Below are 27,870 nucleotides of genomic sequence, written 5' to 3' on the forward strand. Positions count from 1 at the left end.
CAGAAATAATTAGATATATGTATATATAATATATACATGGGTTAGCATACATACTTTTATTTCCTAGCTCTGTTCACTCAGAGGGCCTACTAGCAATGTGTCACCCAAGGCTCAAATCTTGGTTTCTCCAGTAAAAAGAACTAGGGCTCTTTAGAAAAAGCTGATTCTAGAGCTGAGGTAGGGAAAATACAAGATGAACCTGGAACATCTAGTTCCAAAAAGTAGGGAGGTCCTCAAACAGCAGAAGGATGAGGGCATGTCAAAGTGACACAGAAGTCAACCTGGAAGAGGCCCCAGTAGCCAAAGATAGAACAATTTGAAGAAGAAAATAAATAGATGGTATTGTATTATGACCTAAGATATAAAATAAACACAAGTCCACAGAGATATAAATTCATGACTCAATAAATAAACAAATAGGTAGAAGGGGCAAATCTTCCTTTGCAGAATTCCGAATGATATAAGTAGATAATACCCCCTGTAGAAGGTAAAGCTTAATCCTCACTCCTCCTCCCCAAGGTATAAGTCGGACTTAGTGACCTATTGCCAAAGAATACAGTAAGGAAAGGGAAAAAAATAGTAACTTTATAGTTAGAAACCTAGCAAACACTAACATAACCAAATGATCTTGGTTAACATGATCTGTAATGAGTCACGTTAGTATCATATCCCTCCAGTATGATATGATGAGGAAGGCGCTTCACCTCTGTGGTAGTATTCCCAAAAACCCATAACCCCAGTCTAATCATGAGAAAAACATCATATGAACCTAAACTGAGGGGTGTTCTACAAAATAGGTCATCAGTTTCCTCAAACCTATCAAGGTCATTAAAAAAACAAAGGATATCTGAGAAACTGTCACAGACCAGAAGAGACTAAGGAAACAATGCAATGTAGTACCCTCAACTGAATCCTGACACAGAAAAAAGATATCAGTGTGAAAAGTGGTAAAATCCAAATAAACTGTGGAATTTAATTAGCAGTAATGTACCAATGTTGGTTTCTTAGTTCTGACAAATACACCATGGTGATATACTAACATTATGGGAAACTAGGTGAGGCATATCCAGGAATTCTCTGTATTCCCCTCGCAACTTTGCTGTAAACCTAAAATTATTCCAAAATAAAAAGTTGACTTAAAAAAATCTAATGCTGATTTAGGGTCAAGTTAGTGAGAAAAATTAGCTGTTTAACTTGTTAAAAATTTATTTGCAACATGTCTATGTGACAGAAGTATATGATCATGTTATTGGGTACCTCTTTCTACCGAGAACAAAGTGCACTTGACACACTGTCTTGTGAAGAGAGTCCACTGTAATGATACTTCTACTAATGAAGAGAAAGCTTCCATGGCACATTCACAGTCAGATGCTTTCTTACCAAAGGCAGAAAGAATCCTGAAGACACAGGCGTACACATTCTTTCCTTGATGAGGACTCCTTTCTTCCCTTCCACATCTCCGGATGAGATAAACTGGGTCTCTCTGGCCATTCTGCCTACGTCACAGAACTCAGGACTCTGTTGGAATGCTCACCTCGCCTGGTCTGGACCCTGGCCTACCTGTAACAGGCCTGTGGCTGTGGCTGACACTCTGCCCCTTCCTTCTTACTCACTACTGCCTCTGACACAGAATTAAAGAAATCTGTACTACTCTAGTCTCTCCACATCCAGAGGAAATTATTCCAAGAATCATCATCATATACATGAATAGATAATATACAAGCAATGTCCTAGTCTGTAGCCAAGTAACTGCATAGACTTTGCATAAGACATAAGAACTAATGGGTAACATCTGATACCCACCCCACTATCTAAAAGGGGACACCAATATGATGCACTTCCTATTTCTAAATGCAAATTAGCATGTTTTAGGGTGATAATTTACAATTCTAAGAATTCATTGGCTATCCTGTAGGAAAGATGTATACTGACCACATAAATTCTGATCTCTAAGTCCAAATTCGGAAAATAGCATTTGAGAGGGAATTTCCATACCCAAGTGACATAAGTTTATAGTTGGCAAGAGCCACACTTGCTCAACTTGCTTTATATACTAAGCAGAGAAGGCCACAAAACTTTATGAAGTTAAAAAGTAAATTATATAGCAACTAAGCAATAAAAAATTTCTTGACAGTCTTTCCTCTATTGCTTACTCTATAAAGTAGCTATCTTAGGAGAGACCAAGGATAAATACCTGAGTATCGTCCAGGAAGTCTGCACCACTCAAGCCATTATAAGAACCATCATATTTCTCCTCCATAGTCTTCCCCACAGTGGTTTCTGATCCTATGGAGCCCCCACCTCCTTTTTATGAGACAGGGTCTCACTCTGTCACCCAGGCTGGAATGCAGTGGTGTAACCATGGCTCACTACAGCCTCAACCTCCTGGGCTCAAGCCATCCTCTCATCTCAGCCTCCCAAGTAGCTGGGACCACAGGCATGTGGCATCATGCCTAATTTTTTAAAAAAAGTTTTATGGAGATGGTGTCTCATTATGTTGCTCAGACTGGTCTTGAACTCCTGGGCTCAAGTGACCCTCTTGCCTTGGTCCTCCAAAGTGCTAGGATTAGAGGTATGAGCCACCACATGGAGTTTTGTTGTTTGTTTTTTTTTTTTCTTTTTAAAAAATCTGGCTGATGTGGAACAGGTTCAGAAGGCAAAATTCAAAATAGAAATTCCAAGAATGTTTTATGCAATGATTGCTTCATTCTATTAAGTGCATAGCCTTTCAAGATAGCTGTTTTTCTTTCTTTTATATTTTCTACTGCATTACATTTCTTTACAAACTAATACGTGCTCACCCAATTTCTCAAACATAGAGTTAAATATAGAAAAAGTTAAAGCAAGATGACTATTTGAAGAGCTACCAAAATCTGTTTTATTCCTTAATAATCTACCCAAGTAGAGTCCTCTTATATAAAGAACATATTATTCACTTTAAAACAGTCTTTTTTCAGATTAATTTTAAAGCTGATTTTATTTATGATTAAATTAATTGAAGTAGATGGCAATACAATCGTAGCCAAGTAAACATGAAAAATTTTAAGCACCTACTAATCTAATTTTTGGTCACTAGTATAACAGTAAAATGTTTAAGAAAATGTTCCATTGTATTGAAAAATCTGCATCTCAGATTTTCCACAAAAGCCTTGATTTAAAATAATCACCACAATACATCAAAGCAACCCTAAATGACAACTCTTTGGTCTCCCTAATATTAAATACTTCTCTAAGGCTGCTTCTTGCACTAAATTTTTTCATATTGAATGTCCTGATCTAGGGATCAGGAAAAAAATGATTATTACTTTTACAGGGCTTCTATTCCACCATCAGTACATCAGTACAGTAAATAACAACTTTCACCGGCCCTCTCTACTTACACAGACATGCTTATGTAGGCGAGAACACATGATAGACAAAATGTTCTTAGAAGAAAAGCTTTAATCCAACCAACATTTGGGAACTGACTGTCCAATCAATTGGTCATCTAAATCCTCTTGACTGTTATATCCTTCCCTTTTGGCTGTTTACTATTTAATCATTTTATAATATTCCTTCCACAGCTTGTTGGCACATCTCTTACTAGAATTAGAATGATAAGGAAAGAAGGAAAATACTAGTTAATCCTTTTTACTTTTTTCCACATAATTTTGGTAAAAGACTTGGCAAAACCTGAGGTAAATGTTAACCTGAATTTGAATAAAGATTGAAGGTCATATGAAGGCTTCCATTACCTATTCTAATATTCCTTATCATATCAAGGCTTAAAAGTTGATGGATTATTTGCAGTTACATAAAATAAGTTATCAATATGCTATTAACAATTTTAAATGGATACATATCATTAGCCTGGCAATTCTAATCTCAGGTATTTATTCTACACATATAGCCTCACATATACAAAATATGTATACGAGGATACTGAACGCAACTTTCCCATAATAAGGAGAGTTTGAAATTAATGGAATATTTATTTATTTACCACATATCCATTTATTGATGAAATAAATGCCCATCATTAAAGGACTTACTAAATAAATGATAGTATATCCATTTAATGGCATTCTGCACAGCTGCTAAAAAGAATGAGGCCTAGTGAACACTGATATAGAAAGGTTTCCAGGACATACTGAAAAAGGTATATAATAGTATGTACAGTACACTGCCATTTTTGTTAACATATGCATCCTTGTCCATATTCTAGCTTGGTAATATGTGCAATGTCTCTGTAAAGATACATGAGAAAATGGGAAGTGGTTACCTCCAGGGAAAGGAACTGTGTGGCCAGGAGGTAGGTAATTGAGGGAGACTTACCTCTCTCACTTTGTTCCCTTTATAGCTTTCAAATATAGTTCTAAGTTCAGATATTATATATTCAAAAAACTTTTTATTTAAATTTAAAAATTAAAAAGGAGGAGGAAAGGGCATCCTACACCAAAAATACTGGTTCCTTCCTCGGGGTGTCTCCTCCCAGGACCTTGAGGGCCTGTCAATCTAGTCACTTGATCTCTCAAGGTTGACAACCTGCCTCAAAATCACCACCTTTCTCATGCCTGCCAGCCTTGTTCCTCTCTGAGCATGTGTTTAATAACCAAAGTCTCTGGTTCCAGATAAGATGAAGTAAGCCCACTCTACCCTGTATCTCCCACTGTATTCAACTAAAATCCCTGGACAGAGCTGCTCCGTTCATTACCTAATGACTCTGAAAAAATAATTGATAGCAGAAAGTTTGAGAAAAGAAACTCATAATTCAAAGTATCATAAGACCAGCAGAGTTTTGCCTTTTGCTTTTTTTTTGGGTTTTTTTTTTTTTTTTTTGGTGTTGTTCTGGTATCTCTTGGCCTGAACTCAAAAAACACAGCCCAAATCTAGAACTGTGCCCCAAACACAGAAAAAGCTGCAGAAGACCTCCATTTCTGGTCTGTGAAACAGGAAAGGGAGCCCCTAAACACAAAAGGGAGCTAGTAAAATCTGAATTGTGTGTTTCCTGCTCTCTGCTGCCCGACCTCAGGGCAGTTCAGCAGCAGAAGCAACTGATAGGAAAAGTTTTTCCCTGACCAGGGAAGCTGGGATCCCAAGATCACAGGGAAAGTCTCCCTTGCTTTGTTTACTCTCCTTATCTTCTTGTCATTTGGTCCTCAAGGTAGATGTGGTCACAGGATGTAAAAGGCAGAACAGAGAAACTAAAAATCCAAGACTTCTAGGCAGGGGAGCAGGATGGGAAACCTTCGGATCTGGAAAGTTTGAGCAACAATAAGAGAAAGGAGCTCAATAAGGCTGTATATGAATTCTGGGGCTCATCACCAAGCTGTGCATGCAGGTACCTGGCCCTAAACAGCATACCAAAGGTTTTGACAACTAATCTCTGGAGTATACCACCACCCAGATCTGAAACTGGCCACCAGCTGGTACATACATGGAATAAACAGAAACAGAATGGCAAATACTTTGAAAAGTGAACTAATTTTGGACCCCAGCCCACAGAAGGCACTAAGGAATTTGCACCTGAATCTAACTGGATTGCCTGCTAAAACAAATAAACAAGAAACATTCTCTATATGATTTAAACAAGATCCAAAGTCTTCTAACAATTTGAAAATGTTCAGGATATAAATTCAAACCAACAAAAAAAAAAAAAAAAAAAAACTTGAAAATCTCAACATCTCACAAGGAAAAAGACAATCAACAGATATCAATGCAAGATGTTAGAATTGGCAAGGCCTTTAATGCAGCTATTCTAAGTGTGCTCAAAGAAGGAAAGGCAAACACTCTTGAAATAAATGGAAAAATAAAAAGTCTCAATGAAGAAATAGAACACTTAAAAAAAAATAAAGAACCAAATGGAAAATCTAAAATTAGAAAACACAATAACAGAAATTTTAAAATTCACTGGATGAGCTCAATAGTATAACAGAAATGACAGAAGAGTTGGTGAACTTGAAAACACACAAACAAACTATCCAAGCTGATCAATAGAGAGATAAAAAATTAGAAAAGAAAAAAAAAAAGTACAGAATCTCAAGGACCCATGGACAACACCAAAAGGCTTAACATTTGTATCATCAAAGGTCCAACAGGTAAGGAGAAAGAGTATAGTGTACAAAAAGTATTTGAAAAAAAAAAGGCTAAAACTTCCCAAATTTAAAAAGACATAAACTTACAGATTTTAAAAACTCAGTGATCACCAAACAGGATAAACTTAAAGAAATCTTTGTGCAAAAACATCATGATCAAACCAATGAAAACTAGAAAAATCTGGAAAGCAGTCAGAGAAAAAGGATACATTATATATACGGAAACAATAATTTGAATGACTGTGAAATTTCCCATCAGAGGTCATAACAAAAGGCAGTGAAACTTTTTTTTTTTTGAGACAGGGTCTCATTCTGTCACGCAGGCTGGAGTGCAGTGGCATGATCATGGCTCACTGCAGCCTCAACTTCCCAGGCTCAAGTGATCCTCCCACCTCAGCCTCCAAGTAGCTGGGACTACAGGCATGCACTACCATGCCTGGCTAATTTTTTATTATTTGTAGAGATGGGGATCTCCCAATGTTGCCCAGGCTGTCTCGAACTCCTGGGCTCAGGCAACCCTCCCACATCAGCTTCCCGAAGTACTGGGATTACAAGCAGGAACCACCATGCCCAACTCAGTCTAACACTTTTTGGTTTTTTTGAGACAGGTTCACTCTGTCGCCCAGGCTGGAGTGCAGTAGTGCAATCTCTGCTCACTGTAACCTCTACTTCCTGGGTTCAAGTGATTCTCCTGACTCAGCCTCCCAAGTAACAGGGACTACAGGTCCTCGCCACCATGCCTAGCTAATTTTTTTGTGTGTATTTTTAGTAGAGACGGGGTTTCACCATGTTGGGCAGACTGGTCTCAAATGCCTGACCTCAAGTGATCCACCTGCCTTGGCCTCCCAAAGTGCTGGGGTTACAGGCATGAGCCGCTGCACCTGGCCTAGCCCAGTGAAACACTTTTAAGAGCTGGGGGGAAAATGAAAAGGAACAAATGTTGAAACAATTCAACTCAGAATTGTTATCTGGTGAAAATATTATTCAAGGTGATGATGAAATACAGAAATTCTCAGATAAAGAAAACCAAAATAATTCATCACTATCAGACTGCTCTAAAAAAAATGCTAAAGGAAACTCTTCAGATGAAGGGAAAATAATATTACAGGAAAATTTAGAACTTCAGGAAACAAGGAAGAGCAATAGAAGTGGTAAATACCAGGGTAAATGCAATACCCATTTTACTCCTTTTAGATTCTTTAAAATATGATCGATGAAGTCAACTGTGGTGGCTCACACCTGTAGTCTCACCATTTTGGGAGGCCAAGATGGGAGGACTGCTGGAGGCCAAGAGTTTAAGACCAGCCTGGGCAACACAGTGAGACCCCCATCACTACAAAAATGTTTGTCCTTAAATTAGCCAGGCGTGATGGATGGCATGTGCCTATAGTCCTATGTATCCAGCAGGCTGAGGTGAGAGGATCACTTAAGCCCAGAAATTTGAGGCTACAGTGAGCTATGACTGCACTACTGCACTCCAGCCTGGGTGACAGCAAGACTTTGTCTCTAAAAAAAATAATTTTTAAAAATAATAAAATATAAATGATGGTTGAAAAGCACAAATTATAACATTGCTGATGGGGTTTTCATGTACGTAGATGCAGTATACATGAAAATTACAACATAAAAGGGAGACAGTAAGTAAAGAGATCTATATGGTACTAACCTTTTTCTTCTTTTTTGTTTGTCACAGGGTTTTACTCTGCTGCCCTAGCTGGAGGGCAGCAGTATGATTACAGCTCACTGCAGCCTCAAACTCCCAGGCTCAAGCAATCCTTCTGCCTCAGCCTCCAGAGAAGCTGGGACCACAGGCATGAGCTTACCATGCCTGCGAATTTTTGTATTTTTTGTAGAGATAGGGTTTTGCCATGTTGCCCAGGCTGGTCTCAAACTCCTGGGCTCAAGCAATCTGCCCGCCTTGGCCTCCCAAAGTGTTAGGATTATAGACATGAGCCACTGCACCTGGTGGTACTAACATTTCTGTATTTCACTTAAAGGGTAATATATTAATTCTAAGTAGACTGAACACTTAAGTATGTATAATTCTTAGTGTTACACTAAAATAACTATATAAAGAAAACAGTTAAAAAAAAAAACTCAATAGAATATTTAAAATATTTAAATAATCCTGGCCAGGTGCGGTGGCTCATGCCTATAATTCCAGCTCTTTGGGAGGCCAAGGAGGGAGGATCACCTGAGGTCAGGAGTTTGAGACCAGCCTGACCAACATGGTGAAACCCCATTTCTACTAAAAATAGAAAATTAGCCAGGCATGATGGCACATGCCTGTAGTCCCAGCTACTTGGTAGGCTGAGGCAGGAGAATTGCTTAAACCCGGAAAGTGGAGGTTGTGGTGAGTCAAGATCACGCCATTGCACTCCAGCTTGGGCAACAAGAGTGAAACTCAGTCTCAAAAAAAAAAAAAAAAAATTAAATAATCCAAAAGAAGGAAAAGGAAACAGTAGAAGACAAATAATAAAATGATAGACCATCCAAACATATTAATAACTACATTAAATGAAGGTGGTCTAAACATACCAATCAAAAGATATTGTCATGGGCAGTTATTAATCTACAGGCATAAACTTTCAGCTAATAAGATGAATATATTCTAGAGATCTGCTGTACAATATTGAAAATGCAGTCAACAATACTATATTGCACACTTAAAATTTGCTAAGAGGGTACATCTCATGTAAAACGTTCTTACCACAATACATTTTTTTTTAAAAAAAGAATAATAAGGAGAGGTTGTCAGAATGGATTTTTTTTAAAAAAAGGACATACAATATACTATCTACCAGAAACCCACATTAAATACAATGATATATGTAGGTTAAAATAAAAGAATGTTAAATGCAATATGGTATCCTGGACTGGATCCTGGAAAGAAAAAAGGACATTAGTAGAAAATTTGGTGAAATCCAAGTGAAAGTCTGTAGCTTACCTAATAAAGTATTATACCAATGTAAATGTCTTAGTTTTAATAAATGTATCATTGTTATACAAGATGCTAACATTAGGGGAAGATGGGTGGAGAAAATACAAGAACTCTCTTTACTATTTTTGCAACCCTTCTATAAATCTGAAATTATTTCAAGGTAAAAATGTCTTTTAGTAAAAAGAGGAAAATAAATGCCATGAAAATATGAATTGACAGAAAGTTAGGATGATTATATTGACATCAGATAAAGTAGACTTCAAAGCAAGGAAAATTACCAGGGATAGAGACACTAAATAATGATTAAAAAGTCAATTCACTAAAAGACATAACAATCCAAAATGTGTATACAACTAACAAAAGAATCTTAAAATATACAAAACAAAAACTGACAAAACTAAGGATAAAATGGACAAATCCACAAGTATAGAGACTCTAATTTTCCTTTCTTAGTAATCAATAAAACAAGTAGACAGAAAATAATCAGGGATATAGAGAAACTAAACACCACCATCAACCAACTATTAATAGATATAATCAATATTCACAGAACATTCCACCTAACAACAGAATGCACATTGTTTTCAAGTGCATGTGGACAGTTACCGAGCTAGATCATACCTTCGGTCATAAAACAAACCCTAAAATTGTAAAATATTGAAATAATACAAAGTATATTCTCTAATCATAATGGAATAAACTAGAAATCAATAAAACAAAGACACTGACAAATCTCCCAACACTCCAAAAAATATATTTCTAAATAATCCATAGGTCAAAGAGAAGGTCTCAGGGGAAACAAAAATCAACATGTCAAAAATTGTTAAATGCAGTGACAACAGTACCTAGAGGGAAATGTATATAGCATTAAGAGGTTATATTAGAAAAGAAGCAAGGTCTCAAATAAAGAAATCAACTACATTGAAAACAGAAAAACAGAGGAAAATCAATACAGGAAAAGACAGTTCTTTGAAAAGATTAATAACATTAATAAGCCTCTAGCCAAAGGGAAAAAAAGAATGAATATACAAATTATCAATATCAGGAATAAAAGAAAGTATAACACCATAGACTTCATAGATATTAAAAGAATAAAGGAATAGTACAGACAAACCTATAGACATAAATTTGACAACATAAATTAAATGGACCAATTCCCTGAAAGCCACAAAGTATCAAAACTCACCCAAAAAGAAACAGACAACCTGAATTGTTCTACATCTATTAGAAAAATCTAACCTATATTTAAAACCTTCAAAGAAAATCCTAGGCTCAGATGGTTTCACTGAAGAATTCTACACAATCTTTTTCCAAAAAAAATTTTTTTAGGTTAAAGGGAAGATTTCCCCTTATTTTATAAGGTCAGTATTATCCTAATACCAAAACTAAAGACAGGACAAGAAAAAAACAAAACTACAGATCAATATCCTAGTGAACATAGATGATGCAAAACTTCTCAATGAAAGGTTAGCAAATGGGCCAGGTATGGTGGCTCACACCTGTAATCCCAGCACTTTGGGAGGCCGAGGGAGGTGGATCACCTGATGTCAGGAATTCGAGACCAGCATAGCCAACATGGTGAAATCCCATCTCTACTAAAAATACAAAAAACTGGCCAGGCATGCAGTGGGTGCCTAAATCCCAGCTACTCAGGAGGCTGAGGTAGAAGAATCGCTTGAACCCAGGAGACAGACATTGCAGTGAGCCAAGATCACGCCACTGCATGCCAGCCTAGGCAGTAAGAGTGAAACTCCATCTCAAAAAAAAAAATTAGTAAATCAAACCCGACAATACAGAAGAACACATTGCTACCAAGTGGCATTTACCCCAGAAATCCAAGACAGGTTCAATATCTGAAAAACAATGCAATTCATTATATTAACAGACTAAAGAAGAAAAAAAAATCTTATGATCATATCAATTCACTCAGAAAGAAAAGGCATTTGACAAAATTCAGTGTTCACTCCTGATAATATTCTCAGTAAACTAGGAATAGAAGGGACCTTACCGAACCTGATAAAATGAATCTATAAAAACTAGCATCTAGGGCATGGTGGCTCATGCCTGTAATCCAGTACTTTGGGAAGCCAAGGTGGGTGGATCACTTGAGCTCAGGAATTTGAGACTAGCTTGGGCAACATGGCAAAACCCTGTATGTACAAAAAATACAAAAATTAGCCAACTGTGGTGGCATGTGCCTGTGGTCCCAGCTACTCGGGAGGCTGAGGTGGGAGGACTGCTCAAGCCTGGGAGGTAGAGGTTGCAGTGAGTTGTGTTCGCATCACTACACTCCAGCATGGGCATCAGAGTAAGACTCTGTCTCAAAAACAAACAAACAAAAAAAACTAGCAGGTAATATCACACTTAATAGTGAAAGACTGAATGCTTTTTCCCCAAAATCAGGAAGAAGGCATGGGTATCCAGTCTCATTACCCATATTTGGTATCTTACTGGAAGTTGGTAAAACCAGAAAAGGACATAACCAGAAAAGAAAACTACAGACTAATATCCTTGATGAATACGGACGCTAAAATCCTTAACAAAATGTTAGCTAACCAAATCCAACAACATACCAAAAAGATAATCCACCGTGATCAAGTGGGTTTCATACCAGGGATGCAGGGATGGTTTAACATATGCAAGTCAATAAATGTGATACAGCACATAAACAGAATTAAAAACAAAAATCACATGATCATCTCAATAAATGCAAAACAAGCATTCGACAAAAGGCAGCATCCCTTTATGATTTCTCTCAGCAACATCAGCATACAAGGGATATACCTCAATGTAATTTAAGCCATCTATGACAAACCCACAGCCAACATAATACTGAATGGGGAAAAGTTGAAAGCATTCCCTCTGAGAACTGGAACAAGACAAGGATGCTCACTCTCACCACTCCTCTTCAACATAATACTGGAAGTCCTAGCCAGAGCAATCGGACTAGAGAAAGAAAGAAAGGACATCCAAATCAAAGAGGAAATCAAACTGTCACTGTTTGCTGACAATATGATCATTTACCTTGAAAACCCTAAAGACTCCTCCAGAAAGCTCCTAGAACTGATAGAATTCAGCAAAGTTTCCGGATACAAGATTAATACACACAAATCAGTAGCTCTTCTATACACCAACAGCAACCAAGCAGATAATCAAATCAATAACTCAAGCCCTTTTATAATAGCTGCAAAAAAAAAAAAAAAAAAACTTAGAAATATACCTAACTAAGGAGTTTAAAGACCTATACAAGGAAAACTACAAAACTGCTGAAAGAAACCATAGATGACACAAACGAATGGAAACACATCCCATGCTCATGGATGGGTAGAATCAATATTGTGAAAACGACCATACTGCCAAAAGCAATCTACAAATTAAACGCGATCCCTATCAAAATACCATCATCATTCTTCACAGAATTAGAAAAAACAATTCTAAAATTCATATGGAAGCAAAAAAAGAGCCCGCATAGCCAAAGCAAGACTAAGCAAAAAGAACAAATCTGGAAGCATCACACTAACTGATTTCAAACTATACTACAAGGCCATAGTCATCAAAACATTGTGTTACTGGTATAAAAATAGGCACACAGACCAATGGAACAGAATAGAGAACCCAGAAATAAACCCAAATACTTTCAGCCAACTAATCTTCAACAAAGGAAATAAAAATGTGAAGTGGGGAAAGGACACCCTTTTCAACAAATGGTGCTGGAATAATTGGTTAGCACATGTAGGAGAATGAAACTGGATCCCCCATCTTTCACCTTATACAAAAGTCAACTCAAGATGGATTAAGGACTTAAATCTAAGACCCGAAACTATAAAAATTCTAGAAGATAACATTGGAAAAACCCTTCTAGACATTGGCTTAGGCAAGGATTTCACAGCCAAGAACCCAAAAGCAAATGCAATAAAAACAAAGATAAATAATTGGGAGTTGGGACTTAATTAAACTAAAGAGCTTTTGAACGGCAAAAGGAACAGTCAGCAGAGTAAACAGACAACTCACAGAGGAGAAAATCTTGACAGTCTATATGTCTGACAAAGGACTAATATCCAGAATCTACAATGAACTCAAACAAATGAGTAAGAAAAAAACAATCTCAACAAAAAGTGGGCTAAGGACATTAATGGAAATTCTCAAAAGAAGATATACAAATAGCTAACAAATATATGAAAAAATGCTCAACATCACTAATGATCAGAGAAATGCAAATCAAAATCACAATGTGATACTACCTTACTCCTGAAAGAATGGCCATAATCAAAAAATCAAAAAACAGTAGATGTTGGTGTAGATGCAGTGATCAGAGAACACTTCTATACTGCTGGTGGAAATGTAAACTAATATAACCCCTATGGAAAACAATGTGGAGATTTCTTAAATAACTAAAAGTAGAAGAACTATCATTTGATCCAGTAATCCCACTACTGGGTATCTACCCAGAGGAAAAGAAGTCATTATACGGAAAAGATACTTGCACACACATTTATAGCAGCACAGTTCACAATTACAAAACTGTGGAACCAACCCAAATGTCCATCAATCGAGTGGATAAAGAAACTGTGGAATATATATGATGGAATACTACTCAGCCATAAAAAGGAATGAACTAACAGCATTTGCAGCGACCTGGATGAGACTAGAGGCTATTATTCTAAGTGAGGTAACTCAGGAATGGAAAACCAAACATTGTATGTTTTCACTGATATGTAGGAGCTAACATATGAGGTTGTGAAGGCATAAGAATGATACAACAGACTTTGGGCAAGAAGGTGAGGGACAAAAGTCTACAAATATGGTGCAGTGTATACTGTTCGGGTGATGTGTGCACCAAAATCTCACATATCACCACTAAAGAACTTATGTAACCAATACCACCTGTACCCCAATAACTTATGGGAAAAAAAGAAAGCTATGACAATACAATAGCTAAATTAGAAACACGAAAAACTTGTATTTAAAACTCTGAGTACATATGGACATGAAGAGGGGAACAACAGACACCTGAGCCTACTTGAGGATGGACATTAGGAGGAGGGTGAGGATCAAAAAACCACCCATCAGGTACTATGCTTATAACCTGGATGACAAATTAATCTGTATGCCAAACCCCTGTGATATGTAATTTATCTGTATGACAAACCTGTACATGTACCCCCAAACCTAAAATGAAAGCTAAAAAAAAAAGGGAAAAAAAAGAGACAGTGTGGTATTGAGGAAGGGGCACACACACACAGATTGATGGAACAGAAGAGAGAGCCCAGAAATAAACCCACATAAATATAGGCAATTGGCCTTTGACAAAAGTGCGAAATCAGTTCAGGAGAAAGATAGTCTTTTCAATAAGAATGGTGCTCAAAGAGTTAACTGCACATCTATTAGTAAAAAAATAAAAATAAACCTAGGCCTAAATCTCATACCTAATACACAGAATACACAGATTAACTCAAATGGATTACAGATCTAAAGATAAAATGTAAAAATACCCAAAATTTTTAACAGAAAATCAAGAACATCTTGAATTTGACAAAGAGTTCTTACATGACATTAAAAACATGATCCATAAATGAAAAAAAAATCTGACAAATTGGACTAAATCAAAATTTAAACCTTTAGCTCTACAAAAAACACTATTAAGAAAAGCTAAGCTAAGCAGCAGGAGAAAATATGTACATGTAAGCTATCTGATAAAAGATTTATATCTCAAAAACAAAATTTTAAAAAGCAAAGATCTCAAAACTCATTGTAAGAATACAAAGAATCCAATTTTTTTTTTAATGGGCAAAAGATTTCAATAGACACTTCACAAAGATACACAGAGAGCAAATGGGCATGTGAATAGATGTTCGACATCAACAGCCATCACGGAAATGCAAACTGAAACCACAACGAGATACCACTACACATCTATTAAAATGGCTAACACAGAAAAAAATTTTTAAACCTGACAATACCAAGTGCTAATGAGGATACAGAGCACCTGAACTCACATACGCTGCTGAACTCTCATACACTACTATTGGGAATATGAAATGGTATAACCACTCTGAAAACAGTTCGGTAGTTTCTTACAAAGGTAAACGTACACTTACTGTATTACTCAGCAATCCTACTCTTAGGGATCAGCTTTGAGAAATATAAACGTAGGGTCACACAAAAACCTTCACATGAATGTTTGCAGCAGCACTATTCATAATCACCAGAAACTGGACGTATTCCAAATGCTCTTCAACAGATGAAAAGATTTAACAGACTGTTACATACAATGTTATATACAATGGAACACTTACATACAATACTACTCAGCAATAAAAAAGAACAATTGAAAAATACAACAACATGGTTAAATCTCCAAGGTATTACACTCAGCAAAATTTATGTCTCAAAGGGTTATATATACTGTAGTATGATTCTACTTTTATGACATTCTGGAAAAGGCAACACCACAGGGACGGAGAACCATTCAGGTTTCCAGGGGCTGGAGATTAGGGAAAGTTTGACTGCAAAGGGGCGGCAAGAGGGAGAGCTTTGGGGTAATGGAACTGTTCTGTAACCTGACTGTGGCATGGCTACATGAATCTATACTACACATGTAAAAATTCAAGCTGTACACCAAGATTTGTCTCAATTTTATCGTTTGTAAAGTGTTAAAAATAAGAAAAAATAACCAAAAGCTGTTTAAAATGTTAAAAGGGAAAAATGAAATACTCTCTTGGGTAGATTAAAAAGAAAGAAAAAAAGGCAAAATAATATTTGCCATTCATGAGCTAGAACTTCAAAAGCTTTTCAAATATTAGTTCTGTTGAGCTTACTCTTGTGAAGGAAGTAGCACTTTAGGTTTCCAAATAGAAAAGAGTACACTGCTTGTCCCAGGGCACTGTGTATTGGCCCAAGGCCACACTAGACCACGGGGTTTCTGGTCCCTAAATTGTGACCATAAAAACACCATATACCCTCTTGTCTGAAATTCAGACTAGCAGCCATACTCTGTTTTTTGTTCTATATTGATTGATTGATTGATTGTGGTAAAATATACATAAAATTTACCATCTTAACCATTTTTTAAGTATAGAGGTATGTAACATTAAGTACACGCATTGTGGTGTAACCATCATCACTGTAAATCTCCAGAACAGGCTGGGCATGGTGGCTCACGCCTGTAATCCCAGCACTTTGGGAGGTTGAGGTGGGAGGATCACAAGGTCAGGAGATCGAGACCATCCTGGCTAACACAGTGAAACCTTGTCTCTACTAAAAATACAAAAAATTAGATAGGAATGGTGGCACACACCTGTAGTCCCAGCTACTTGGAAGGCTGCGGCAGGAGAATCACTTGAACCTGGGAGGCAGAGGTTACGGTTAGCCGAGATAGCACCATTGCACTTAAGCCTGGGTGACAACAGTGAAATGCCATCTCAAAAAAAAAAAGGAAATCTCCAGAACAATCTCATCTTCTAGAGCTGAAACTCAGTACTCCTTAAATGGTAACTCTCCATTACCCCTTCCTTCCAACCCTTAATAGCCACTATTCTACTTTCTGTCTGTGAATTTGACTATTCTAGGTACCTCACATAAGTGGAATCACACAATGTTTGGCCTTTTGTGTTACAAGCTTTCTCAAATTTTTACCTTCACTTTATTTTTAATAAACACATAATAACTGTACCTATTTATGGGGTACACAATGATGTTTCAATTCATGTAACATATAGTGATCAGATCAGGATAATTAGTATATCCATAATCTCAAACATTTATCATTCCTTGGCTGAGCACCAATACTCTGAGCTCTACAGATCCACACTGGATTTTTCTTAAGGCTCCCAAAGTCAGTATTCAATTCCCACAAATAAGAGTTCTTTCTAGATTCTAAGATTAAATCATGGAAAGAAAAAACAAAACAAAACTGGAAAGGCCTAACAACTCAATATGCATATAAACAGAAGCAGTGCCTGTAAGGAGCTAATGGTTCTAGAATCCTGGCTAGAAAAGTAACATACACGCTCCTTCCTTTCTGGGAATGAGTTTTTTACCTTGAGATTGTGTAACAGATTGCACTGAGTATTAACTGCATGGCTCTTTTTTTAAAAAAAGAAAAACAACCTTTCTCTGAGCACCACCCTTGGCAAAGGTAGGGCTCCAGGGTAGAGCCCAAGTGGGGCATATAAGTCACATCCCCATTTGATTGCTGTGCCTCGCCACTGGAACCAGCAAGGCAGCCTGTGGAGAAATGCGAGGCGAAAGACAAGGCAACTGGCTAGGAACAAAGCACATCAGTCCCCAAGGGTCAGCCTTTAATTTTAATCTAATTAAAATTAAAGATGGAAAACATTCATATCTAATTAACAGCAAATCTTTGATATCCACTCATAACGCAAAGATGAATTTATTTTCTTTGACCCATAAAGCTTTTGAGCAATTGCTAATGCCAGAAGTCTGCCTTGAGATCCCAAAATAAGTCTTACCCCTTGGGTACTTATGGCTGAAGTTTCCTGTATGAGTCAGGAAAAAAAAAAAAAAAAAGCCCTTGTTAGGTAAGTGAAACATTCATATGATCACTGTATTCTGTTCCCCTAGTATACTACTTAATCATTCAGTCTGTGCACTTAGTAAAACCTCTTAGGTTTTACACAACCCTCTCCTGCATTTCTAGAGACAAGAAATGTTACAAACAAAAAGATGGTTAAGAAATAAGAAAACTCTATAGATCTACTACAATATTACTTGCATGAGAACATCCAGATTAATAAAACAGATTGCCATCATCCAGTTAAGTGGTCTTTAGGGACTTTCCTCATCCCAGGCTACCTTAAGAAAGCCTTTCTAAGAGACTATTATGTAACAGTTCTTAATTACTGTTACTTTGAGCATTCAAACTAGGAGAAAGGTATGCACTTAGAATGGGATTGCACAGGCAGTCTCCTAATAGAATTACCGTAAAGGTGCTTTGCATCCCTAAATAGAGTGCTAAATTTATTAACATCTTGTACATGAACTGTACCTGCTCTACTGATTCCACAGCAAACCATGGGGACTTCTGCCAACTGTCTTGAGTGCAAACTGTGGTAAACGGAATGGAATTTGCAAGAACCCAGTAACTTGGGTAGTGAGAAGAAAATTTTAACAAATTAAATGAGATTTTTTTTTTAACTGCATTAAATTTCTGATTTTCTTTTCTCTTGGTATATTCTATTATTTTGATGTACATGTTCTGATATTCCAATAACCCTTCATTTTCTTATTCAAAGATCATTTCTGATTAGAAAACGCAGTAGCAGAACCCAAGCTCCCTGAGCTCCGCCTTTGCTCTAAGTTACCACTGTATACTGAAGTTGTACATGAGGGCCCTCTGGCCGCTGTCTTGTACCCCAGCTATACCAAGAAGATCATGCAAGTCAAGTCTGACATCTTTCATCCACAGCCTAAGATTCAGTACCTAAAACAGAAAGCAACATCACTGGCTGAATAAGTCCTTTTCTTTCCCCTCTGCTTTCACCTGCTAGAATCCTTTCAGTTACTACCTTTAACTCAGCCTGCATTTTCAATTACTATGGCTGTAATGAATGAAGCACATGGAATATAAACAAATGATCAAAAAATGAAATCAACTGAGTTTTGGTAAGGACAAAAGAGTCATTTACCAAGTCTGTAAAAAGGTGCATAATTCTTGTTCCCTTATCCTCCAAACTGAAGGTTAGTTGAGAATGCCAAGGAAAATGACAAGTTAAGTGTCTATGAATGGATAGAATGTAAAACTCCAAAATAAGGGTAGAGACCCACAAAGATATATTGTGAGAGCTTAGACAATAAAGTTCAGAAGATTCAGGTTTTCCTACAAGAAATAACATTAAAAGCTCAAGAAAACCTTCTGCAGAGAAAAATTAGAAAATTAGAAATAGAGAGAGCTTGTTAACCAAAATGCTATGGACCAGACAACCATGTATTACAGAACATATTTCCCTAGACTTTCAAAATAGGAAATTCTCTATCTCTTATCTTTAAAGCAGCAAAATAATCTTTATTCCCTCTCCCCTTTGTCCCATGTAAAGTCATTCACTAAGTTCTGCTGAGTTTTTCTATAAACTATTTCTTACATTAGAAAAATGTTAAACACACATACATGTAACACATATATACAAAATTATATTTACTTTCCTTCCTTCCCATCCTTATCACCATTACACTAGTCCAAGTCTTCATCACTACACAACTGAGACAAATCAAAGGGCCAACTAAGTGGATGTCCATCCCTTGCTCTATTCCATCCTATTAGACACTGCTGCCCAATATTCCTAAAACACTACAGCATGGCTTTGATCATCTGTCATTCTGTACTCTCTAAATTCTATATTCCCCATGTCATGAATGAAATTTCAAAAAGTCCTTCATATTTGGCTAACTCTATCCTATCTTTGCAGGCTTACCTGCCACAGGGAAATTCTCCCCTAGCCCAATGGTTTGTCTACTGCTCCTCCAAAACACTTTGTACATTTTCACCTCACTTTGGCTCACACTGTTCTACCCAACCATTCTATAAAACCCAGCTCAAATCAAACTTCTTCCATCAACCTGTCTCTCGTCATACCAGCTTGAAACTCTCTCTTTTCTGAAAAATCAATTTATTAACTATACCATTTATTTAGCAATAAACTCTTTTCAATTTTTTAATCATCAATCATTATGAAAATCTTTTCTTATTTAACATGTTGTGTTTCTGACTTATTTCACAAAATAAATAAATCCCTAGAACATAAGGTCTATCTTTTTTATATCTCTCAATACCTGCTGCAATACCTTACCCATAGTTGCTACTCGTTAAATATTTGTTGACTGATGTTGTCAAGACAGGTGATTTAGAGTTCCCCATAGACAGCAATGAACCAATAGTTCTCATGGCTATGTCTCCGTCTACACTTTTATTTTTAATTCTTATGAAAACCCTAAAAAGCAATGTAGTTAGTAGAAACGGCTGCTTCAGCCCAAACTAACTTTTTACATTAAATAAGCCAAGAAATTCGAATGTAAATTTTGCTAAGAAAAATAAAACATAGAGGGATGATATATTTCTTAAGAAAAAGGGGTAATTAATTGATCTAAAATGAGAGTCCAAATCCCCAAATTATTTTAAGTCTTCCTTAAAAGACAATGGAAATAACTGTGTGAGGAGCAGGGGGAGATAATACATATATGTTCATGTATATATATAGGAAACATTACAAGAGAAATTAGTAGTTGATATTACGGAGTGCATGCTGCATGACTGGGAGACAGTAAAAGAAGACTTAACTTTGAACTTTTTGATTTTTGAATTCTGTGCCTCTGTTAAATATTCAAGCAAATATTTCAAGACGTAGAATGGAACAGATACTGTCAACAGAGCCTCCTGAAAAAATGTCTTTGTATTAAATGACTAAAAATCAAGAGGAAATGAAAGAAACATTTAAGAACATTACTACATTTTTTTTCCATAAAGCAAGAAAATATTTCCCAGTTTTCTCAATGCAGAGATCAGATAAAGAAAGCAATCTGCAGCAAAGTTCTAGCAGAACTAAGGATAAAATAAAACTAAACAACAAAAACCACCTTCCTAAGGTTCTGTGCCCTGTCCAGCAGATAAGGATCTGGTTCAGTAATATGGAGGCGTACCCAAAAGAGTTGCTGGAGGAGAGCGAATACCTCCTCTTAAAATATGAGCAGTTCCCCACATTCACATCCAAATCCCCTAGCCCATCTTCACCCTGTCATTCACCTTCTCTTGCTTTCTCCCTACGATGATTTGTCACACTCACTCCAAACACTTTCTTCCCTCTCCATCATAATACTTATCTTAAAAAATGACTAATTATCTTCAAGACATCTTTCTTACAAACAAGGCATTAGGCCTCTTTATAGTATTCACCAAAGCATAGGAAATCCAATTGAGAAGTCTGTAGCAAATGTGATTTCTGAGTATTCTGACCTCTGAGAATACCCTACCAGTCTCATTTGCAACCTGCTTAATATTTTTTTCTGCAATTTAATAATAATCTATCATTTTTTTTCATTTAAAAGCATTCAGTTTCTTACTAAGACAGAAAGACAGTAGTGAATGTAACACAAAAGCCTGTTGCGTTATCCTTAACTGAAGAATTACTCCTGAAACAAGGAGCTAAATATATAATAAATTGAGCCCTACCTGTTTACAGGGTTGTTGCTCAGTAAAGTGAAAGAAAAATGCTATTTACCAGCTTGCAGTGAATATTAAACTTTTAGAGGCTCAGCCTTCAACTGTCTATACTATTAAAATAAGAAGAAAATAATAGATGAAATATATGAGGTGCTTTTTCATTGACAAAGTAGTTGCTACCTCTTCCTTTATCAATCATTATCTAAAACGTAAAAGTAACATTCTAATTTTGACTTTTTCTCCCTTCCCAAGTTCACTCTGGTAGAAATGCTAATGATCAGTTAAATGCTCATAAGGGAGGAAAAAGGAGAAAAATAAATAACTGTATAATTCACAAACTTGATGATCCATCCCTGGATAAATAAGCATCCACTACTTCTCTAATGTTCTTACTCCCCAGGAACCCAAAAAATTTTATAGCACAAAAACTGCACTAGTCAGCTGAATCTGAAAGGAGCCTGTGAATGTGCCTTTTGAGGGAGGTCAGTGCTTTCCATTTCCAGATCCTGGGACAAGCCCAGTGAACACAGGATGCCTACCATCAATGGTGAATATAAGATGATCCAAACTTCTCCATCACATATTTTATTCAACCCACCCCTATCAACTCCTTCCAGGATCAAGAGAGCTTCAGTACCAAATTAAAAGTACCTCTTAGACCCTTAGGCTTCTGGCTTTTATTTAATTCTATTCTCTTCAGTACGACACATCTCCATATACCCAAGGAAAATCTTAACTATTATATCCTCTTTCAAGTTTATACTTCTAGCCCAAAGTCCTCCCAGAACTTCTTTCATTCCAACTCACTGCCCGCACCTATCACCAATCCCCAGCATATTCTCTTCTCTGAGTCACACCAGTTTCAGCCTTGCATAAGCAAAGAAGTCCAGGTAACGATGGTCAAAATTCCCTACAGTCCTGGTTACAACCTAGGTTGGCAATGTGAGAGCTTTCGTGAATAGCCAAGTATATGTGTTTACATGCACGAGACATGGAGAAAGATAAGCAGACACCAAGATAGTAACTTTGTAAAAGTAGCTAGGATAGCTGCAGAAGGAACACAGTGTGTTACTTCAGCACCTCCTATTTTCATCCATATTCTACTTACTGATACATCTTCTGTTAATTTCCCCTTATCCTTCCTGCTTCCAAAATGCTCTCCTTCAAAGGTACCTTTGTCCTCCCTCTGTCTATCCCAGAATCTTTCATTATGCCCACTCACTAAGATATGTTTAGCTATCTAGGATAATGATAATTTCTTAAAATAAAACCAAAATTGTTCACATTACTTGGTTACATGAACATCAGAATATAATACCATTTAATAGAAAAAAATCATTAAACATGAGTCAACCAACCTAGGCACCAGTCTCCACTACACCAGTTAAAAGTCCTTAGCTTAGATAACTTCCTTCCTTAAGCTCTTGGATACTCAGTTTCTTCAACTATAAAGTGGGTAGGATATTTGCCTTACCTAGCTCAATCAACTGATAGAAGGATTTTGAAAGTTTTTATAAATAGACAAACACAGAGTAACATTTACCAAAGATGGCAGGTCACCTGTAAGACCCATTCAAATAAAGCAGTTGAAAGGCTATACAGTGGAGAAACCTAAAATGGCACTGAAGACAAAACCAACTCCAAACATGCATAATCACTTACCACAATGTAAAAATCCAGCTCAAGTCAGCATAAAGGCAGGCCTCACCTGTGAGTCCATTTAACCTTCCGATCCCAGGCTACTGCTGAAAACAGCCCAGTTGCCTGCCAGCTGGTAAGTGCCAAAACATTCCTTTTGGGTACAGAGTCCTATTTGAAATGTAGTTTGGGAATGGACAAAGCAAGAGTTACTTTGGTAATCACATTTGTACTGTGTTGGTGGAAGCCAGCACAGCAACTGTACAGTAAAACTTTTCTTAGCAATGTCCATCCAAGTCAGGGTACCTGCAGGTTCTATCATCTATGCCAGACTGAAGATAAAGCAACCATCTGCTTTTCAGACTACTGAAATTCCACACAGTACATATATACTATGTCAAATACATATATAAATACACATTAAGCTGCTGAATCCCTAAAGGAAAAGGGGCTAATATATATTAAGCACCATGTGTGAGAAACCATAGAGAGTTCATTTAATCCCCATAAACACCCTGCCACGTAGGTATTACTATTCCTACTTTTATAGAGAGGAACACTGAAGCTCCAATAGATTAAATAACTTGCCCAAGGTCACAAAACTAATACGTTGCAGAGTTGGGATTTGAATCTAGTTTTGTCTGACTCCAAAGCCCATATTGCTTCTGACATTTTCTTCTCAATGATGTAACTATAGCAACCTTCTTGGGTTTTCATTTCACCTTAATCTCTAACATAGTACTTAAATATGTGTCCTGGCTGTGTCTCTATAACTTCACAAAGGGATAATTTCCCCAGAAACCTCCTTTGTCTTTTCTTTGCCTGCATTTACTTCTCATTCCTGCACAAACTATTCTTTTTTAGGTTAAATCACTTGGCTGGCCCTAACAAACTGCCATACATTTCAGCAAGTAATAAACTTATATAGCAAAAGTTCTGTTTCCTTCGACACCTTAACAGCCAGTTTTTGAGCACAGTATTATATTTTAAGCTGGTGCTCACCAGCTTAGAGAAGCATTGTACTAGTGTCCAGTACGGTGCCTTATACATAGTAGGTGCAGAGTGAACACTATTTGTTGATTCATTGATTAAGAAAAGGTTTCTTTATTCCACAGTTAATGTTCTAAATGTAAACAAAGAGACTTTAATGGCACTCCAATTCTACGAGTGAATTCTTTCACATTAAATTTTTTGGGGGGAAAATTTCTAAAGGATTAAGAAAAATGTAAATTGAAATGCGACAATCTGTTTAAGACCCTAATTGACTAGCTTGCGAATTACAAAACTGAGAGCTTAAAGGGCTCAGTTTTAAAATACTGTCATTCTGGATAACTTTACAAGTGCTTCTTTCCCTCTCTATGGGGAAAAAAAAGACTGGAAAAACATAATAAAACACAGATAATTGTTTTGCTTATGGTAAAAGCAAAGATGGTAAGAATGGTAAGACTAAGGATGACTTTTTCCCTCTGTTTTTACATATATTACAATTTTTCTGCAATAAGTTTGTGTTTTTATAATTATGGTAACTGATCAAACTCTGGATAAACTTTGGATTTTTAACACTTGCTATATAGTGTAGCTTTATTATCCTTAGATATAATCCATTGGAATTGAATATTCATTAACTCAAGCATGTGCCTTCTAGAACAATTTGTTACATAATGCCAGCACATTAAACATAATTATTTTTCTTTCCATTCACAGAATGTTTTTCTTGCATTAGGTGGACATGTCTCTATTTTTGCATTCTTTTCAAGTAAGTCCAAGTTTCTTATATATTCTCTATGGAACAATGATTCTCAATCTTTTCTTGGAAATAAGCAGAAGAATGGCATTTGCCCCGATATAGCCCCAATTTATATGTCTTTCAACTTTATGTACGTTACCTTTTCAATAAGATTAAAATACCTCGATCACAGTAGAATCCAAATGGAATGAGCTACATTATGTAGCAGTAAGTTCCCTATCAATGGATGTATTCAAAGCAAAGACCTCCCATAAAGGAGAATCCCGTATTGGGTGGGAGGCGGTACAAGGTGAATTTTACGGCCTTCTTCCTATTTTATGATTTTAAAATAGTTTTTTGGACAAATTTACTTTAGTAATACTGTGAATTACACACTGGCCTCTGCTGTGTCAAGTGCCTTTCCCAGTTCACTATTCAAATCAACCCAGAGAAGATGCTCTTCTGATCCAGTTTAATTTCGCCAGCTATCAGATTACTTCTTGTGGAAACCAAGAATATTAACAGTTTCTTGCTATTTGAAATGACTTAAGTGTGCTGAAATAATGCAGTCAGCAAAATGTCACTTATGGCTTACATATGGATCTGTTGCAGCCTGTAAAACATTGTCTCCATGAGGGACAGCCAAAATGAAGAGTTATGTGGGAGTAATAAAATATGATAACTAGGCCTTCAACCTCAAGTACAAACCCAGCTGCGCATGTACATACACATCCACGGGAAAGCCTGCTGATAATAAAAAGCAAAGAAAAACCCAATCATGTCCAGCGCGTGTGTGCACTCCGCCGCCGGACTGGTCGGGGAACTGTCCCTTCAGCACCACAGCAAGAAACCCGAGTACAAGCCTAAACACAGGCAACCCAAAGCTGGACCAGGAGAAAGGTTTGATAAGGGTCCTACAAGGAAAGCAACAGCAACCGTATGGTTGTTTTTAAGGATGCTGTATTCCACTTGATTATCCTTTATTACTTTATAATAAAACGCTCCAAAGGTTTTGATAAAAGTTGACAAAACCCTATATGAAAACCAAAGCTGCTCAAACCGAACCCAAGAAACCAACAACTGACCTGCATCATTATGAACTACTTTGCAATACCCACCACCAGCTCTACTCAGAAAAACATTTGCATATACCCTGAATCAGATGTTCAGAGAACACAGAACATGCTTACAGTCCTCTCCAGGGAGGACCTCAATTTCTAGGACAGGGAATGCGTGCTGAACACCAAAGGATCGCTACCCACAACCACCACCCCACCAACCAGCAATCAAATCCTCTTTCAGAGAGAAATGAAGGCCTTATGGGTCATGAGTTCCAAAGAAAAATGCTGCAGTATTTCAAGAACCAGGTTACATGTAATGTGCTACAAAGCATTCAGCATTTTAAGTCTGATTCCCCCAAGATTTCTACCAGGACGGTACCGCGTGGTAATGTTATTCAGCCATTTGCATTACAAATCAAAAAAAAAATTTTTTTTGAGAAACGAAGAAAAGCACACCCCCCCTTCACATCTTCTAATGCACGTGGAGAAAAGAGAAGTACAGAGGGATTTTGAGACAGCGAAAAACCTACCACACCCGAAATCTCCATTGGAAAGCTAAAACACCCCCCAGCCCTAACACACTTCTACCTCTCTCTAAAGGCTCTCCAGGTTCAAACTTGAGAAACCAGGTATAAAAAGCACTTTCCCCCTTTACCCCCAATGCCCCCACCCACACTTCCTGCTTCCATCCCTGACTCTCTAGTGCCCACTGTGCATGAAAAGCAGTTTTCCTTGTGTGGCAGAGCTTGCTCCATGCTAATTATTTCTCCCTCCCCCTAAATTTAGCCAGATGCAATCCAAAGTTTCTTCTACCCTTCCCCCAAACAGATGACATCCATTTATTATGAACGCTGATGCGAAATCTTGGAATCTCCGGATATAAAATGTATTCCCCCATGCTTCAAAAACTGCAGTGTAAGTGAGGAAGAGGGCACAGGGTGGAGTAGTCGGATAGAATGCATGGTTTGAAGAATCCTATTTATCTGGCTGAAAAATGGTTCCCACTCCATCCCAACTCGAAGCTGGGGCCCCTGAAAGGGTCTGACAGTCCTGGCTAACCCCGGGAAAGTTAACGGCAAGTCTCCACTGGTGGTTGCTGCTGGCAACGGAGGGGATGGAGCCGAGCTCTCCGGAGAAATGCAGAGGCTTTGCGGTGCCCCAAGGTACCAAGTGAGAACTAGAGAGGAGGGTCCAAGCCCAAGGAGCTGGGCAAACAGTCCTGTACCCCAACGCTAACAAGAAGCCAAGGGTGCTGCTGCTGATGGTAAGGTGGGGGAGGGAGAGGAGAGGAACAAGCTCTGCATCGGGTGGCGTAGGGATGGGGGTGGGGTGGGGGAAGGGGGTATTCTCAAAGTGATATGCTCCCAAATGCAGGAATCCTAGCCTGCCGAGGAAGGTCCCAGGAGCCCCCAACACAACCCCAGAGCACCCTGTTGGGAGGAGAACGAACGCATCCCAGTAAAGGACAGCGGGAGTCGGGAGTGCTGGCTGCCGGAAGAACCCAGGAGCCCTTGGCTTCTGGAGTTGGTAGCAATGTGAAGCCAGTGAGGGAGAAGGATGCAGTAAGACATGGGGGAGGGGAGGAGAAGAGGGGCTGCTGTAGGAAGATCCCGACAGCGCTGCCCTTCCCAGTGCAAGCCGGCTAAGGGCCCCAACTCTGCCCTGGCACTGGGGGAGGGGTGGAGGGGCTGCACCATGGAAGGGGCACCAAGGGCGAGCCGTGTCCCTCACTGTAGCCCAGACGCAGAGGGCAGGGTGTCCGGCGTCGGGGCTGGTGGTCCTCAGTTCTCCTAAGAGACCCCCGGTACACACGGTAGAAGGAAGCAAGACTTCCAAACAGCTGTCCAAAACAAGGAGGGCAGAACCCCAGCTCCACGGCCCCTCAAGCCCCGCCGCGCACTCTGCGGCAAAGCCCCTGACTGGAGATGGGCGAGCCCCGTTCAAGGGTCCCGAGGCGAGAAGGGAAACCCGGCGGGCTGGAAACAGCGCCAGGACGGGGGCTCTGGGGCGACTTACGGCAGCGACGGCGGCGAGGGAGGCAGCGGCGGCCCTAACGCGGGGCCCGGGAGGCGCGGCCGGACTGCAAAGGCGCCGGGGCTGCGGCGGGCGGGACTGCGGTGGGCGCCATCTTGGAGCGCTCCCCGCGCCCGCCCCCCGCGCTGCCAGAGTCCTTGCATAATTGATGACTCGCGCCCGCCGCGCGCCACCGCGCGCGCGCCCCGCCCGCCGGGCCCCCCGCCCGCCCCGCCCCGCCCCCG

The 27,870-nt window shown here is 38.4% G+C and overlaps 1 protein-coding gene across 13 annotated transcripts in view; it reads right to left on the bottom strand.

Moving 5' to 3' along the window:
* The window catches only part of SCN8A (sodium voltage-gated channel alpha subunit 8), a 211,908-nt gene that overhangs the window by 178,364 nt on the left and 5,674 nt on the right, over positions 1-27,870 (bottom strand). For 5 of the 13 annotated variants that reach the window (XM_032284668.1, XM_032284650.1, XM_032284618.1 and 2 more), the window contains exon 1: positions 27,629-27,756. The exons of the other annotated variants lie outside the window; for them this stretch is intronic. The gene's annotated coding sequence lies outside the window, so the exon portion shown is untranslated. Of the gene's footprint in view, positions 1-27,628; positions 27,757-27,870 lie in introns of those variants that run through there. 13 annotated transcript variants of the gene reach the window in all.

Source organism: Sapajus apella, unplaced genomic scaffold (genome assembly GCF_009761245.1).
Source record: "Sapajus apella isolate SASKATOON/1434 unplaced genomic scaffold, GSC_monkey_1.0 scaffold2, whole genome shotgun sequence".
Lineage (NCBI taxonomy): Eukaryota > Metazoa > Chordata > Mammalia > Primates > Cebidae > Sapajus > Sapajus apella.